General features: G+C 45.4%; 2 long non-coding RNA genes across 2 annotated transcripts in view; one reads left to right on the top strand and one right to left on the bottom strand.

Moving 5' to 3' along the window:
* Positions 1-18,142, top strand: part of LOC137528244 (uncharacterized) — a 152,370-nt gene that overhangs the window by 10,175 nt on the left and 124,053 nt on the right. The gene's annotated exons all lie outside the window — the stretch shown is intronic.
* Positions 9,711-11,185, bottom strand: LOC137528243 (uncharacterized). Its single transcript, XR_011023329.1, has 2 exons — positions 11,055-11,185; positions 9,711-9,934 (listed from the first exon to the last, which is right to left on the bottom strand). It is a non-coding gene; the product is annotated as an uncharacterized lncRNA (long non-coding RNA).

Raw genomic sequence — 18,142 nt, 5'->3', positions numbered from 1 at the left:
TCACTTGTGGGGTTCCTATACTGCCCTAGCATTTTAGGGGCCCTAAACCGTGAGGAGTAGTCTAGAAAACAAATGCCTCAAAATGACCTGTGAATAGGACTTTGGGCCCCTTAGCGCACCTAGGCTGCAAAAAAGTGTCCCACATGTGGTATCGCCGTACTCAGTAGTATAATGTGTTTTGTGGTGTATTTTTACACATACCCATGCTGGGTGGGAGAAATCTCTCTGTAAATGGACAATTGTGTGTAAAAATAAAATCAAACAATTGTCATTTACAGAGATATTTCTCCCACCCAGCATGGGTATGTGTAAAAATACACCACAAAACACATTATACTACTTTTCCTGAGTACGGCGGTACCACATGTGTGGCACTTTTTTACACCCCAAGTACGCTAAGGGGCCCAAAGTCCAATGAGTACCTTTAGGATTTCACAGGTCATTTTGCGACATTTGGTTTCAAGACTACTCCTCACGGTTTAGGGCCCCTAAAATGCCAGGGCAGTATAGGAACTTTGGCAGAAGTGCTTTGCCCTTCATTCCCCTTCTCCCTCTGGCAGAGTGGCAGGTGGGGGAGGCAGTCAGCCTGACAGTAGAGGAGACTGATGGAGTGGCTGCATGGTGGCAAAAGCTCAGTCCCCTGCCACGCAGCTCATCTCTGTGTCCTCTCCTCTTTCTGTCTCCCCTCTGGCTCTCTCCATGTGTAGAGGCAGCATGGAGGGGAGTGGATCCACGGCCAGCACAGTACTGCTCTGTTCCCAGCCGGAACTAAGAACTGATTGTCAGGAACAGAGCTTGCTGAATCAATCCACAATGAAGCGGCTGGTGAAAAATAGTCCCCATTCACTTGTCAGCCTTCTGCTTCAATGAGCTGCGGCATGGGGGAGGGGGGGGGGGGATAAGGTCGGTAGGGGTGGTGATCACGGCCAGGCTGGACATAAGGAGACAGGAAAAAAGCACTTGCATCCAGGAACATCGGCCCTGCCCTTATTGCTATAATGGCTACAGGCCTCATAGCATGGATATGGCTGCTATGGTGGTTCCTACACCACTGGACACATTATGGGGTACTGAGGAGGTGGGGCACACTATGGGAGTACTGGAAATTCTATTATTACTCAGAAGGTGGGGCCTACTAGGGGAGTACTGGGAACCATGATGGGGTACTGGGAAGCATGATGGGTACTGAGAAGCATGATGGGGGTATTGGGAACCTTTATGGGGTACTGTGAAGCATTATGGGGTTCTGGGAAGCATGATGGGGTACTGGGAAGCTTTATGGGGGTACTGGGAAGCTTTATGGGGGTACTGGAAAGCTTTATGGGGGTACTAGGAAGCATTATGGGAGTACTGGGAAGCATTATGGGGGTACTGGGAAGCATTACGGGGTACTGGGAAGCATGATGGGGTACTGGGAAGTTTTATGGGGGTACTGGGGAGCATGATAGGGTACCGGGAAGCATTATGGGGGTACTGGGAAGCATTATGGGGGTACTGGGAAGCATTATGGGGGTACTGGGAAGCATTACGGGGTACTGGGAAGCATTTTGGGGTACTGGGAAGCATGATGGGGTACTGGGAAGCTTTATGGGGGTACTGGGAAGCATGATGGGGTACCAGGAAGCATTATTGGGTACTGGGAAGCATTATTGGGTACTGGGAAGCTTTATGGGGGTACTGGGAAGCATTATGGGGTACTAGTAAGCTATGACACAGAGCTGAACAGTGGAATGTTGCTGGAGTTGGGGTTATAGTTGAATTGCTATGGTTCTCACCTGGCTCAACTCCGTCCCTTGCTCCATTCCCAGGATCGGTTGCCCGTCCTCTCCACAGATGACTCAAGTAAGCTCTGCAAAAAAGACAGAGAGAGATTTTTTTAAACTGGGGAAACAACTGTGCCTGTGTGAGGTTTGTAAGGCTCCCTGTATAATAGCCCCTGCCCTGCTACCTGGGAGACCCCCAACCACACAATGCACAGACACCTCCAACACCCCCCAAACACACACCCACCCACATAGCCGGTTCCGGATAAATGTTTAGACTAGAAAGTGGTCCCAAATAATTTTGGGGACCCCTGCTGTAAATGCTCTTTTACACTACATGCAATTCCAATTTGATGTGATAAAAAAAGTCCTGCATGCTGTGTTTTTCTTCTTGTGTTCATAGAAACCAGTCCACGAACTGCTAACTCACTGCACCCCCACCCCATCCCATCTCCCTCATTCCCCCTGCTTTGGCAATGCCTGTATTGAAACTTGGTCATGTCAATAAAGCTATTTTTGATTTGATAAGCTGGTCCCTGCAGAATCCAGGCCGGAAGCACAGCTATGCTGTGTGAAAAGAGGAGTGATTCCTGTCTTCCAGCCAGACAGCATGCAAGTACAGGAGAGTAGTGATGTCGCAAACCTCCGATTTTCGTTTTGCGAACCTTCGCGGCAGGTTCGGTTCGCGGAAAAGTTCGTGAACCGCAATAGACTTTAATGGGGAGGCGAACTTTGTAAAATAGAAAAAATTATGCTGGTCACAAAAGTGATGGAAAACATGTTTCAAGGGGTCTAACACCTGGAGGGGGGCATGGCGGAGTGGGATACATGCCCAAAGTCCCGGGGAAAAATCTGGATTTGACGCAAAGCAGCATTTTAAGGGCAGAAATCACATTGAATGCTAAATTGCAGGCCTAAAGTGCTTTAAAACATCTTGCATGTGTATACATCAATCAGGGAGTGTAATTAGAGTACTGCTTCACACTGACACACCAAACTCACTGTGTAACGCACCACAATCAGCTGTTTGCGTAGTGACGGCCGTGCTGGACTGGTGCGCAACATGGCCACAGTGCAGGCCGTGGCAGTTTTCCAGCCTATATGGTCGCCAGGCTGTGGTAGCTCAATGATAGAACAACAGTGACTGTCCAGCTGATCAAATTTGGGCTGTCCACAATGAAGCAGCGACCTTATTATCTTCTTGTATGTAGGTAGGCATAGGTAGGAGTCCCAGTATAGGTAGGTAGGCATAGGTAGGTGCCTCAGTAGTTAGCTAGGCATAGGTAGGAGACCCAGTATAGGTAGGTAGGCATAGGTAGGTGTCCCAGTATAGGTAGGTAGGCATAGGTAGGTGCCTCAGTAGTTAGCTAGGCATAGGTAGGAGTCCCAGTATAGGTAGGTAGGCATAGGTAGGAGTCCCAGTATAGGTAGGTAGGTGCCTCAGTAGTTAGCTAGGCATGCAGGAGTCCCAGTATAGGTAGGTAGGCATAGATAGGTGCCTCAGTAGTTAGCTAGGCATAGGTAGGAGTCCCAGTATAGGTAGGTAGACATAGTTAGGTCCCCTAGTATAGGTAGGTAGGTGTCCCCGTATAGGTAAGTAGGTGCCCCAGTAGTTAGGTAGGCATAGGTAGGTGTCCCAGTATAGATAGTTAGGCAGGGCCTGGTTGGCACAGTAATTACAATTACCAAGGTCCAGCTGCAACAGATAGGGCTGTATAATGTCAGTGTCAGTGAGCAACACCCCCCAAAAAAAGCACATCAGGAAAACATTAGCTCTCAAAAGAGCTGTTGAGGGGTGCTATTTTAGCAATAACAATCAGCCAGGAGCAAGCCAAGAGCCTAACTAAGCCTAACTAATCTTTCCCTAGGAGAAAAAATCTGCAGCAGCTCTCCCTAGTCTGTCTATTTGCAGCAGGCACACGAGTGAGTGTCATGGCCAGCGAGCCTGCCTTCTATAAGGGGGGGTCCAGGGCTTAGTGTAGCCTGAATGGCTATAATGTGCCTGCTGACTGTGATGCAGAGGGTCAAAGTTGACCCTCATAGTGCATTATGGGGCGAATCGAACTTCCGCAAAAGTTCGCCTGGTCCAGGCGAACGCGAACCACCAAAGTTCGCCTGGAACCGTTTGCCGGCGAACCGTTCGCTACATCTCTACATGAGAGCTTGTTGTGTAGACACAAGCAGAGTAGAGAGTGGGTGGAGCAGCTGTGTCAGAGCTCAGAGGGCACACTCTTCCAATCAGTGCTACAGTTAAACGGGCGGGACATACAGGGCACTCTCAGATACCATGGCTTCTCCATGCACTATAGAAGTGCATTCATCTTACAGACTCAGCAGCTGGATTGTCTATTTGTCACCCCGCCTACTCCTCACCCAGGGCTCTACGCCCCAGGGCTGGGCCGAGGCAGAGGCGAGAGAGGCTCCAGCCTTAGGGCGCAGTGTAGGAGGGGGCGCACAACTCACTCAGCTATCATTCCCTTTTTGTGTTTAAAGCATAAACAAATAAGACAAGGGGATGCATGGCAGTGACTGCAAGCCAGATAACTAGAGATTGTGTGTGTGTGTGTGTGTGTGTGTGTGTGTGTGTGTCTGGGTCACCTCTTAGTCTAATAGCAATCAGTGTGTGATGGCTGGGGTGGGAGGGATGGAGGGGCGCACTTTGGTGTCTCAGCCTCGGGTGCTGGAGGACATTGTACCAGCTCTGCTACGCCCTCCCCCACATCATTGTTTGTAGGCCAGTGGTCTGTAGTGATTGGATCCAAATGCAAGAGCACTGCTAGGTAACAGCATAGGATCTGTCTGTCTGTACAGTATTCTTTGCCAGAACTGTCACCCTAGCAATCGCATCAGATCACTACGGGTTGCAGCCATTACAGGTGTCCACTAATCTTAACGCAAACCTGAACTAAAAAAGTCAAAAATAAACATACACATGTCATATACAGTATACCTCTGTATAGTCTACTCATAAATCCCTTTCTCCTCTTCTGCGTACTGTTTGTCCAGTGTGATCAATAGAATTATCCGTCCTCCATTTTGAAAATGGCCATTACCTCATAACAGCTTCCTGGTCAGCACACTGTTAAACTGTGTCCATGTGAACCATAGTGAAACATGGGCATTACCTTGCTCATCAGTTGTTCTTTCAGTTATAATAAACTGAAATAAACTATTTGTTTTAAGATATTCCATGATTTTATTTTATGTTTAAAGTGGTTCTGTGGATAGTTTTTAAAAACAAGAACTGACACTTACCTGGGGCTTCTACCGGCCACCTGCAGCTGTCCTGTCCTGCTCCGTCCTCCTACGATCCTCTGTTCCCCGCCTCCTTTCACGGTCCAATTATTCATCTAACTAGACGAGTACAACTGTGCCTGCGCTGCCACGCGTGGCCTCACTCCTGTTCGTGTCTCCGGGAGCATAATGCGCAGGCGCAATATGAAAACATTTGTACTGCGCAGGAACTAGGACGTGTGCAGCCGTGCAGGCGCAGTTGCATTCGTCTAGTTTTTAAAAACTATACAGATAACCCCTTTAAACATTTACAAAGTAGATTGAGGGCTTGTTCACACCTAGGGCGTTTAGTTATTTTTTTCAGCACCAGCGATTTCAAAATCACCATAAAAGCGATTGTGCAATGATTCCTTATGGAACTGTTCATATCTGCTCGTTTTGTCTGCTTTCCGCTGCCTGCACCATTTTTGGGGAGATTTTGCTATAATGGAAGGTATAGGAAAAGCGCAAAACGCTCACAAAATCGCTTTATGCATCAATTGCATTTGCGCTTTCATGAATAAATACATTGTATTTATTCATTTCCGGGTGAAAGAGTTCACTTCCTGACTGACATCAGGAAGTGAACAAACGGAACCGCTCTGCAAAAGGGCTTAGAAAAATGCTTGATACAATATTTAAGTGCACAGGTAAGCGCTGGGATCGGGGAAACAAAAACCACTCACAAAATCGCAGAACGCTGGCCTCAGCGATTGCGATTTTAGATGTGAACACTGAACAAAGCCTTAGGGCCTGTTTCCACTACACACAGATTGGATGCAAAATGGATGCAGAAAACTGACTCCAATGAATGCCTATGGGCCTGTTTCCACTAAACGCAATTTTTTTGATACAGATTTTCCCATAGGCATTCATTGGAGTCAGTTTTTCTGCATTCATATAGCCAGATGTGTCCACAATATCAGTCACCCCCAGTATAGCCCGATGTGTCCTCTGTGTTTGGCACCTCCCAGTATAGATAGACAGATGTATCTCCAGGATTGCTGCCCCTCATTATAACTAAATGTGTCCCCAGGAATAGTGGTCCCCCATTATCGCCAGAAGCGCCCTCAGAATTAGTGAGTGCACCCAGGATTAGGGCCCCCCCACCATTATAGCCAGATCTGCCCCCAGTATAAAATTATACACTGAAAATTAAAATGTGTCCCCTCTTACTTTATCCCACCCCCCCAGGTGCACATTTTACCCTCCACCAGGGGTCCACGCACCCCCATAAGGGCCAGCCAGATGCCCCACCCCACACCCAGGCAGCCCCCTCGGTGGCCAGATCTGTTAAAAAAAGGATCAGAAAGCAGCCTGACTCACCTTATCTCGTTCCAGCGATCAGCCTGCAGCCCGAGCCTCCAATCCCAGCTCTGCACGCAGCCCTGTAATGCTGGATACCGGGTCCCGGCTTGATGACGTCATCAAGCCGGGCCCCGGCTATTCAGCATCACAGGGCTGCGTGGGGATCGGAGGCTCGGGCTGCAGGCTGATCGCTGGACCGAAATAAGGTGAGTCAGGCTGCTTTCTGATCCGTTTTTTTTTAACAGATCTGTCCACCGAGGGGAGAGATGAAGGATCACCGCTGTTTGCTACAGCGGTGATCGTTCATACGCGGGGGGATCACTAATTGGCTACAAGGGAACATTTTCCCTTTCACCAATTAGTATTGCAGCTTTTAGTGCCGGGAGGTGCGCTCTGAAGCGCACCTGTTCCTGCACAACAGGGCTGCAAGCAGATCAGTATACCTACGTGGCTGTGGCTTGGACGGTACCACAGCTGACGTAGATATACTGTATCAAAGGACAAAGTGGTTAAGAGCAGGAAAGAGATAAAAAGCTTCAATAGTTCATATATTTTAGCCCTTGCATACTTCAATTAATGTGTCATTGAGAAAAGGCCACGAAACAGTAAAAGCTTAAAAAGTTTATTGAAATATAAAATAAAACTGTGGGATAACTTTAAAATTCATTTTTAGAAGTAGGAGGATTGATACAATTGTTTATCTCAGTTTTTTTTCGCCTTGGATGTCCTTTAACTATCTCTGCCGCCTGGACGCGATCACGGGCGAGCCCCCGTGGTGTCCCCCGGTAGCCCTGGGATCAGTGAACGGGAACATGGTTCCCCATCACCGATCCGTCTCCCCAGCAGAAAAACTGAACGCTCTTACAAGCGGCTTCAGTTCTTTTGCCCGGAAAAATTTCCGCATCCCCTTGTACTTCCGCACAAGGAAGGGAAAAAAAAATTCAAGGTGGCCATCTTGTGGCCAAATAGTAAAACTACATCTACATATTTTTTACATTACAATTCACACATATAATAACATTAAAAATTAACTGTTTATTTCCCACACCAAAATATTACCCAAATAAAATTTTTAATGGAAAAAAAAATTACAATACAAAAAAAAAAAAAAAAAAGACATAAATAGTTAGCTAAGGGTCTGAACTTTTTAAATATGCATGTAAAGGGGGTATACTACGAACATTTTTTTAAATTATAAGCTTGTAAATAGTGATGGACGCAAAACGGAAAAAATGCACCTTTATTTCCAAATAAAATATTGGGGCCATACATTGTGATAGGGACAAAATTTAAATGGTGTCATAACTGAGACAAACGGGCAAATAAAATACATAGGTTTTAATTATGGAAGCGTGGATTATTTTAAAGCTATAATTGCCAAAAACTGAAATCATGAATTTTTTTCCATTTTTTTCCTTATTAATCCTGTTAAAATGCATTTATTAAAAAAAAATAATTCTTAGCAAAATGTACCACCCAAAGAAAGCCTAATTAGTGGCGGAAAAAACAAGATATAGATCAATAAATTGTGATAAGTAGTGATAAAGTTTTTAGCAAATGAATGGGAGGTGAAAATTGCTCTGATGCATAAGGTGAAAAATCCCCGCGGGCTGAAATGGTTAAGTACCCATTGAGTCCAGCATAAGTAACCCACATGTTGAGAACCTAGACCATAGGGCACTTAAGGAACTCTGTCTACTATCAAGTGGGCGCATGCTTAGTAGTGCATCTGCAGTGACAGCACTAACACCTGGAGATTGTGGCGGTAAGATCTTGGTTATACAACATATCCCAGGTTCAACTCTGTACCTGGCATTTGCTGTACAGTATAAACAAGATCTTACTGCTGAACTCTCAGCAACGGAGTGCCTAACTGCTACATGGACTTGCATTATAAATAAGCCTCTCCAAAGCAGTCTACTTCCTTTTTGTGGCTTTGCTAGCAGTAAACAGACAGAGAGGCCAGACCCATGGGCCTATGGTATGGCTGACTTTAGCTGGGGGAACATCTAGCTTTTGGGTGCATGAAAAAAGCGCGTGCAGAAAAAGGGCCCCACTAAATAACAAGACTGGAAATGAAAACGACAAGATATTAACTTTAAAAATTGTAACATAATTCATCAATACAGCTTAACCTAACCCTACTCTCACACAGAGCCATCCCCTGGTGGTGCCTAACCCTAACCACCGCCTGGTGGTGCCTAACCATAACCAGTCCCCCTGGTGGTGCCTAACCCTAACCACCCCCCTTGCACAAACACCTTTACACACATAGAAACAATAACATATTTGATTATTTAACCACTTTACCCCCGCGCGTACGTATTTCTCCGCCCCTTTTTCCATCCTTTAAAAACCAGGGACGGAGAAACACGTACTTTCCGCGTTCCCGACGCTGCCCGCGCTCCCGCTCGTAAACACGCCGCCCGCCGCTAGTAAAACCGCCGCCGCCCGCTCGCCCAGAGATCAATGAACGGGAAAATCCATTCCCGTTCGTTGATCTAAGCCCCGCAATGATCAGCTGCTCTCCTATGGGCAGCGCGATCATTGTGAGAAAAAACTCACGTGTCCAGCCTCCTTATTCTTCCTCCAAGCTTCCGGAAGGAAGCTTGGAGGTCGCATTAAAACAAAAAGTTACTGTGGCCATCTTGTGGCCAAATAGTAAACTACACCCTACACATTTTTTCACATACAAATAAATGACTTTTACACATAAAATTAACTCATTACCTCCCACACTCCCCATTTTTTTTTTTTTTGTAATTAAAAAAAAATTAAAAAATTTACAATTAAAAAAAATACATAAATAGTTACCTTAGGGACTGAACTTTTTAAATATTTATGTCAAGAGGGTATAACACTGTTACTTTATAAACTATGGGCTTGTAATTAGGGATGGACGCAAAACTGAAAAAAATGCACCTTTATTTCCAAATAAAATATTGGCGCCAAACATTGTGATAGGGACATAATTTAAATGGTTTTATAACCGGGACAAAAGGGCAAATACGTTTCATGGGTTTTAATTACAGTAGCATGCATTATTTAAAAACTATAATGGCCGAAAACTGTAAAATAATTATTTTTTTCCCCACATTTTTCCTATTTTCCCATTAAAACACATTTAGAAAAAAATTATTCTTGGCATAATGTCCCACCTAAAGAAAGCCTAATTGGTGGCGAAAAAAACAAGATATAGTTCATTTCATTGCGATAAGTAATAATAAAGTTATAGATGAATGAATGGATGGAGCGCTGAAAGGTGAAAATTGCTCTGGTGCTCAGGGGGTAAAACCCCTCAGTGGTGAAGTGGTTAAAATCTGTACAAACAATATAATATAACAAAAAAAACTATAGTGTTGCAAGTTTCTAAAATGATAACATATTTCAAACATTTTAATGTTCTAATGTTGATAATCATATTTATCCCATGCCCTGTTCTCTGCGCAGGCAGCACGGTGATGTAGTGGTTAGCACTCTTGTCTTGCAGCGCTGGGTCGCCAGTTTCAATCCCTGCTAGGTCAACATCTTCAAGGAGTTTGTATGTTCTCTCCATGTCTGCGTGGGTTTTCTCCGGGCACTCTGGTTTCCTCCCACAAGAAAACATACAGATAAGTTTATTGGCTTCCCCCTAAAATTGGCCCTAGACTGTGATGCATACACTAAACGATGCATACATAGATATATAACTATGGTAGGGATTAGATTGTGAGCTCCTTTGAGGGTCAGTTAAGTGACAAGACAATATACTCTGTACAGCACTGCGGAAGATGTTGGCGTTATATAAATACTAAATAATAATAATTGGGCACTGTGGGGAGGGGGGGGGGGGTAACTAACACTGGGGAAACATCTGTGCCTGTGCAGTGGCATAGCTAAGGAGCTATAGGCCCTGGTGCAAGTTTTACATGCCCCCCCCCCCCCCCCCAAGTACTGTATACATAACAATTGATACAGCGCACCAAAATCTGCCAAGGACAACCACAGTGTCAGAGGTGCAAGAAGGGGATGGGGAACAGCTTATTATTATCATTCAAATCATTAATAGAAGTGATCATAACAAGCACAGGACCAATATAGAGCTAATATTACAGACAGTTGCGGGCTCCTCTGTCCCAAGGGCCCTGGTGTGGTCGAGGCCTCTGCAACCCCTATTGCTACACCACTGTGCCTGTGTGAGGTTTGTAAGGCTCCCCGTATAATAGCCCCTGTCCTGCTATCGGAGAGACCCCCAACCACACCAATACACAGAAACCTGCAACACCCCCCAAACACCCACCCACTGCAGTGTAAAAGAAGCCTGAACCTGATCAGACTAGGGTGGAGAGGTTTGTCAGCTCCTCCCCTAGGTGTGGCCCGCAAACAGTGACATAGCTAAGGAGCTGTGGGCCCCGATGCCAGTTTTACATGGGTCCCCCCAAGCATTCTATACATAAGTCGATACGGCGCACCAAAACCTGCCAATGGCAACTACAGTGTCAGATGTGCAAGAAGGGGATGGGGAACAGTTTGTTAATGATTACTACCATTCAAAGCATCTATAGAAGTGATTATAATGAGCACAGGACCAATAGAGAGCTCATACTGCAGTTAAGGGAGGACCCCTCTGGCTCAAGGGCCCCGATGTGGTCGCAACCTCTGCACCCCCCTATTGCTACGCCCCTGCCAGCAAAACACCCAGGCCTGGAAAATCATCTTCTCAGTACTCACCCCATCCTGCTCTTCCTCTGTATATAGATCACGCTCTTCTTTCTCCTAAGCACAAGCTCAGACAACGCTCTGCTTTCTGCTCTGCTCAAGCTCACTCAACTGAATCAGTGAGTGACCAACTCAACTGAATCAGTGAGTGACCACTTTCCAACTTCCATTTTTTGTTTAATTTCAAAATATAACTGCCATTTGTAGCTGCCTCAGCAGTTGGAACTACAACTATGGGTGCTCCCGTAGACCAAAAAGCCTCCAATTTGATAAGCTTTGACTCTGAGATGGATTTGAAACTGGCAGATTTGTTTTTTCAAATAGAACATCTCAACATTCTTGACTTCTTCAAAGCCAGCTCACCAAAATCTGTTTAACTGATCTGTACTCCCAGCTAGAAATAAATAACTACTATTTCCTTTTTTTCCCCTTATAAGCAATTATAGTCTGGCACAGTGGATTATAGCAGTTATAATTTCAAATACATCTGTTTTTTTTTTATTTTTTTTATATTTTATTTTAAACACTTCTGGGGGGTTTAAGGGCCCTTTTCCACTTGTGCAGTGCGAATCGCCACGGTAAAATTTTGCATGCGGATGCGAATTGCGCATGCGGTTGTATGCAAATTTTCATGCAAATTCACATGAATGATGCTGTATGCAAGTTTAACCATGGCAGTGCCTGTGTGCTTTTCAATTGATTCCATGCGAATTTGCGTGTGAATTCGCATGAAAATTTGCATACACCCGCATAGCGGTATGCGAATTCTGATGGCTCTGCCATGGGAATTTTTCACACGGATGAAAACGCTCAGAAATCCTGACAAGTGGAAACAGTCCCATTCACTTGTATTGGCTATGCGAATTTGCATGCGGCAAACGCATGCGAATTCGCGATAGTGGAAACGGGCCCTAACACCTTCAGGCTTGTTTAACACCAGAAATCGGCGTCATTGATACGGTGCGTTGCGCCCGACGCACGGCATTGCACCATCAAAAACAGGCTTAAAGGGAACACTGCGCTATCGGGCGGTGTTCCCTGTCTGGCCGCTGGCCAAGCAGGAAGTGACACGCACGTGATGCGTACTTGCTGTCACTTCCTATTTCAGGTATTCAGAAGTGCACAGAAGCGTATTGTTAAAATATGCTTCCACGCATGCGCGCCAGGATGTCGCAATGGTGATTTAAAAAAAATGTACACATCGCCATAAACTAACATGACTTTCGGCCGACACAGATCGCTGCAGCATTAACGTAACTTTGGACCTGCGTCGGGGTTGCGGCGAAACGCCACTTCCGTCACGTCACACCGTAACGTCGCAGTATGAAAGTCTCCATAGACTTTCATTGCACAGCGGTGGGGTGCGGTGAAAATACTGCACCCCACCGCCTGGGTGTGAAAGGGCCCTCAGATTCCTGATCATTTTGGCATTTCAGCTGTGTTGCTATGATACAGCAATAACTTTGTATTTATTTTTTTCCATGACAATCTAGGCTTTCTTTGGGTAATATTTGTTTTAAGAAATATTTAAATTTATAGTAAAAACAAAATAATCGTAAATGCAGAAAATACACATTTTTTCATATTTCACCCTTCGTAAATTTCACATGACAAGCGCCACAGTTCTAAAACACCTATAAATATATTTATATGTCTATTTCGGGTATATAGGATACCCTACATGCCATATTTCATCTCTAGTTGGGAATGCGGCGTACCATTGTTGCCAGCCTTTGCGTCTGTAGGGATCCAATCGCGGTAGCACTGCTATGTAACAGCACAGGATCTGTCTGTCTGTACAGTGTTGTGTCCCAGAAATGTCACCCTAGTAATGGCATCCAATCACTACAGGTTGCAGCCATTACAGGTGTCCACTAATCTTAAAGCTAGTGTTGAGCCGAAATTTTTGAAATTTCGTGTTTCCTTAATTGCAGACGCAAATTTTGCTGCTACGACATGAATTTGAAATTTCATAATTGCCATACAAACCGTAAGTCGGAATTCTGTAAGTGAAATTTCGGTTATGTAATTTCATGTGTCGCAAATTTGTGTTTAACGCAAAATTTTGTAATTATATGTTTTCTATAGAAACACAGTTATTTTAGTTCCGAAAATGAACGTAATTTTGTTTCTAATAGTAATTATGCACATTTAGGCAATAACTAAACTCAGGAAAGTCACTCATTGATTGCAATTACTGATAATAAAAAGGCCCCTGCACATGCTGTCGCTTTAAATGTATCAGGAGGCTCTATCTGCAGCCACTGCTAAGGCCCAGTGCACACCAAAAACCTCTAGCAGATCTGCTAACGCAAGAGGTTTTTGAAGCAGATTATCAGAGAGATTCCTAGGCATGTATAGAGAGGTTTTCTAAACAAGCCTAGCGGTTTTTGGAACGTTTTTGTGTAGCAGATGTCATGTATTGTTACAGTAAAGCTGTTACTGAACAGCTACTGTAACAAAAACGCCTGGAACACCGCTCTGATCTAGCGTTTTTCAGAGCGGTTTGAGCTTTTCCTTTACTTTACATTGAGGCAGAAACGCTTCTGCAAACCGCAAAAATGCTGCAGGAGCCACGTTGGCAGTTTGCTAAAAACCTCAAACCGCTGGTGTGCACCATCCCATTGAGATACATTAGCCAAGCGGTTTCTGAAGCGGTAGCATTTTTGAAAATGCTCCCAAATCCACTTGGTGTGCACTAGGCCTAAGACAGGTGCTCTTTGTCATGGTGCACTTAGCAGTCATGCAGTGGCGTAGCTAAGGAGCTGTGGGCCTTGATGCAAGTTTTACAATGGGCCCCCCCCCAAGCACTCTATACATAACAATTGATACGGCGCACCAAATCCTGCCAATGGCAACTACAGTGTCAGAGGTGCAAGAAGGGGATGGGGAACAGTTTGTTAATGATTACCACTATTCAAAATATCTATAGAAGTGATTATTATGAGCACAGGACCAATAGAGAGCTAATTCTGTAGTTGAGGGAGGGCCCTCCGGGCCCCTCTGGCCCAAGGGCCCCGATGCGGTCGCTACCTCTGCAACCCCTATTGCTACGCCCCTGAGTCATGCGGAGACACTTTGTTTTGGACCTTGCAATATCTGATAATGCAAAAGTCCCTGCACGTGCTGTTGCTTTAACTGTATCAGGAGACTTTACTTGCAGCCTCTTCTAAGACAGGTACTCTTTGTCAAGATGCACTTAGTGGTCATGCATGCTGAAACACTTGGTTTTGGGCCTTGCAATATCTGATAATGCAAAGGTACCTGCAAGTGCTGTCACTTTAAATGTATCAGGAGTGGAACACAATTTTGAGAAAGGTCGAATTTGCGTGTTAAACACAAAATTCTGATTTGTTTGTGTTACGTAAACAATTGTAATTATGAAAAATATCGTAATTACGAAATTCCCCATAAACACGAAATTTCACGTAATTTCGGGAAAATCGCAAAATTTAGATTATGGCCATAATCGCAATTTTGCGAATTACGCAAAATTTCACATAATCGTAATTAGGTCATTATGCTCATCACTACTTAAATCAAACCTGAACTGAAAATTAAAAGTCAAAATAAACATACACATGTCATATACAGTATACCTCCGTATAGTCTACTCATCAATCCCTTTCTCCTCTCCTGCGTACTGTTTGTCCACTGTGATCAATGGAATTCGCCGACCTCCATTTTGAAAATGGCCATTACCCCATAACAGCTTCCTGGTCAGCACACTGCTTGGGCTGGTGCACACCGAGCGGGTTTTCTTGCGTTTTTACAACCGCTTGCGGCTGTGGACACGCTAGGGTAATGTATTTCAATGGGGTGGTTCACACCAGAGCGGGAGGCGTTTTGCTGAAACGCATACTCCCGGGCTGAGGCATTTTTTGGATTGCGGAGGCGTTTCTGCCTCCAATGTAAAGTATAGGAAAAACGCAAACCGCTCTGAAAAACGCCAGTTCAGAGCGGTTTTGCAGGCATTTTTGTTACAGAAGCTGTTCAGTAACAGCTTTACTGTAACAATATATGAAATCTACTACACAAAAAACGCTACCCAAAACCGCAAAACACTAGGTGAAACGCTTCATAAAAATAAGAAAAAGTGTTTCAAAAACCGCTAGCATTTTGTGGATCTGCTAGCGGTTTTTTGTGTGCACCAGGCCTCAAACTGTGTCCATGTGAACCATAGTGACACATGGACATGACCTTGCTCATCAGTTGTCCTTTCAGTTGTAATAAACTGAGGTAAACTATTTGTTTTAACCTCCTTGCCGGTTTTCCCGACCTGAGCTCGGGTAGAAAAAAGAAGCTGTTAGCGGTGATCCCGAGCTCAGGTCGGGGTAGGCAGTGCAGCACTTTACCTTCAGTTTTAGAGTTCCGCGCGCGATCGCGCTGCGCAGCGGGACTCCAGCCTCTCTCCCCGGCAGTGTGGGGTCTTTCTGTGGCCGCCGGGATCCCCATGTCCCCGCTATTCTTCCGGGGACACGGCGGCCAATTGGAGCAGCGGAGGGGGCGTGACGTCATCGGGGGCGGGGCTAATATTTAAAACGAACTTCTCTATATTAGAGAAATATAGAGACGTTCGTTTATATGTATATTACCGCCATCTTGTGGTCAAACTGAAAACTGCAGCGCTGGAGCCCAGTAAGGTAAATCTTTTATTCTGCTGCAGATCTCCCTGCCAGAAGGATTTTTTTCAGGTTTTAGGGTCTGAAAGAGTGGAAAAAAATTGCACCTCTTTTAGACCCTAAAATCTGAAAAGAATCAGAACAGCAAGGAGGTTAAGATATTCCATGGTTTTATTTTATGTTTAAAGTGGTTCTGTGGATAGTTTTTAAAAACAAAAACTGACACTTACCTGGGGCTTCTACCGGCCCCCTGCAGCTGTCCTGTCCTGCGCCGTCCTCCTACGATCCTCCGTTCCCCGCTGCCGGTCACGGTCCAATTATTCATCTACCTAGATGAATACAACTGTGCCTGCGCGGCCTCGCTCCTGTTCGCGTCTCCGGGAGCATAATGCGCAGGCGCAATATGAAAACATTTGTACTGCGCAGGAGCTAGGACGCGCGCAGCCGTGCAGGCGCAGTTGCATTCGTCTAGTTTTTAAAAACTATACAGATAACCCCTCTAAACATTTACAAAGTAGATTTAGGGCTTGTTCACACCTAGGGCGTTTAGTTATTTTTGCAGCGCCAGCGATTTCAAAATCACCGTAAAAGCGATTGTGCAATGATTCCTTATGGAACTGTTCATATCTGCTCGTTGTGTCTGCTTTCCACTGACCGAAGTGCTGCCTGCACCATTTTTGGGGAGATTTTGCTATAATGGAAGGTATAGGAAAAGCGCAAAACACTCACAAAATCGCTTTATGCATCAATTGCGTTTGCACTTTCATGAATACATACACTGTGTTTATTCATTTCCGGGTGAAAGAGTTCACTTCCTGACTGACATCAGGAAGTGAACAAACAGAACCGCTCTGCAAAAGGGCTCAGAAAAATGCTTTATACAATATCGAAGTCCACAGGTAAGTGCTGGGATCGGGGGGAAAAAAAATCACTCACAAAATCGCAAAACGCCGGCCTCAGCAATTGCGATTTTAGATGTGAACAAAGCCTTAGGGCCTATTTCCACTACACACAGATTGGATGCAGAAGAACTGACTCCAATGAATGCCTATGGGCCTGTTTCCACTAAACGCAATTTTTTTGATGCAGATTTTCCCACAGGCATTAATTGGAGTCAGTTTTTCTGCATTCATTCTGCATTCATTCTGCATCCAATCTGCGTGTAGTGGAAATAGGCCCTTAATGTTTTTCTTGACTCTGTTCAATGACAATCTATTAACCCTCCTGGCGGTTTGCTAAAAAATCGCCAGGGGGCAGCAAATCTTTTTTTTTTTTTTTTATTTTTTTTTTTTTCATGTAGCGAGACAAAGTCTCGCTACACGATAGCCGCTGCTCAGCGGCATCCCCCCAGCCCCTCCGATCGCCGCCGGCGATCAGGAGATCCCGTTCAAAGCCATGGCGACGGGGCGGGATGACGTCACCGACATCGACGTCGTGACGTCAAAGGGGATTCCTATCCACCCCATAGAGCTGCCTGGCACTGATTGGCCAGGCAGCGCTTGGGGTCTGGGGGGGGGGGGGGGCGGCTGCGGCGCGACAGATAGCGGCGGATCGGCGGGTAGCGGCGGCGATCGGGCACTGCACGCAGCTAGCAAAAAAAAAATTATGCAAATCGGCCCAGCGGGGCCTGAGCGGTGCCTTCCGGCGGCATAGCCCGAGCTCAGCTCGGGCTTACCGCCAGGAAGGTTAAGTGTCCCAGTGCTAAAACAGGAATAGTTGACCTTTTTATCTATCTCCTGCCCTCAGAAGCTCTTCTCTGCTAGGAAAGAGTTTTATGGCTGTAATTCCTTATCAGTGAGGGTTCTGCTATAATCTGACAAGGGTCCTACATGAGAGGAGCTTTCACTTACATGCCTGTAGGCTACTTTCACACCAAGACGTTGCGTTTTAGGGGACGTTAAGATCGCATAACATGCCCCTAATGCAACGCATGGTGGTGTTGAAGTTGGACGTCAGATTTAGCTGATAGGAAGTCCGGATCTTTTTAAAGATTCGGATCATTTGAATCGGATCATTGAAAAGATCCAGATCTTTGAACCGAATCATTTGAATCATTTTACTAGGGAAGCAGACTGGGGGAAATGACTAGCAGGACAGGACTTTCCCTGCACTGTACATTATGTATGTTCCTTTTTCTTCCAGACAGACATCCACTGTGAACCGAATCTTTCATTGTGATGATCCGGATGTTTCGACTCACAAAAAAGATCCGGATCAAATGAACGATTCGTTCATGATCCGGACAACACTACAGTTCCACCACGAATATTAATTAGCCATGTGGCTGGCTGTGTAGGAGGAGGGGAGACCTCCTCCTCCAACATTACTGAGCATGTGCACACAGTCTAACGCTGCTTAGCCCAGTATAACGCACAGCATGCAGCACTTTGTTCAAACGTGCTGCATTACAATGTAACCTAACGTGTGCACTGTGAACTGTGTGCAGTGTCACTGCCAGCCAGGCCCAGCACATTCAGT

This window comes from Hyperolius riggenbachi, chromosome 8 (genome assembly GCF_040937935.1).
Source record: "Hyperolius riggenbachi isolate aHypRig1 chromosome 8, aHypRig1.pri, whole genome shotgun sequence".
NCBI classification, from domain to species: Eukaryota; Metazoa; Chordata; class Amphibia; order Anura; family Hyperoliidae; genus Hyperolius; species Hyperolius riggenbachi.
The sequence above is the reverse complement of the archived record's forward strand: the minus strand, read 5'-3'. Positions and strand labels throughout refer to the sequence as shown.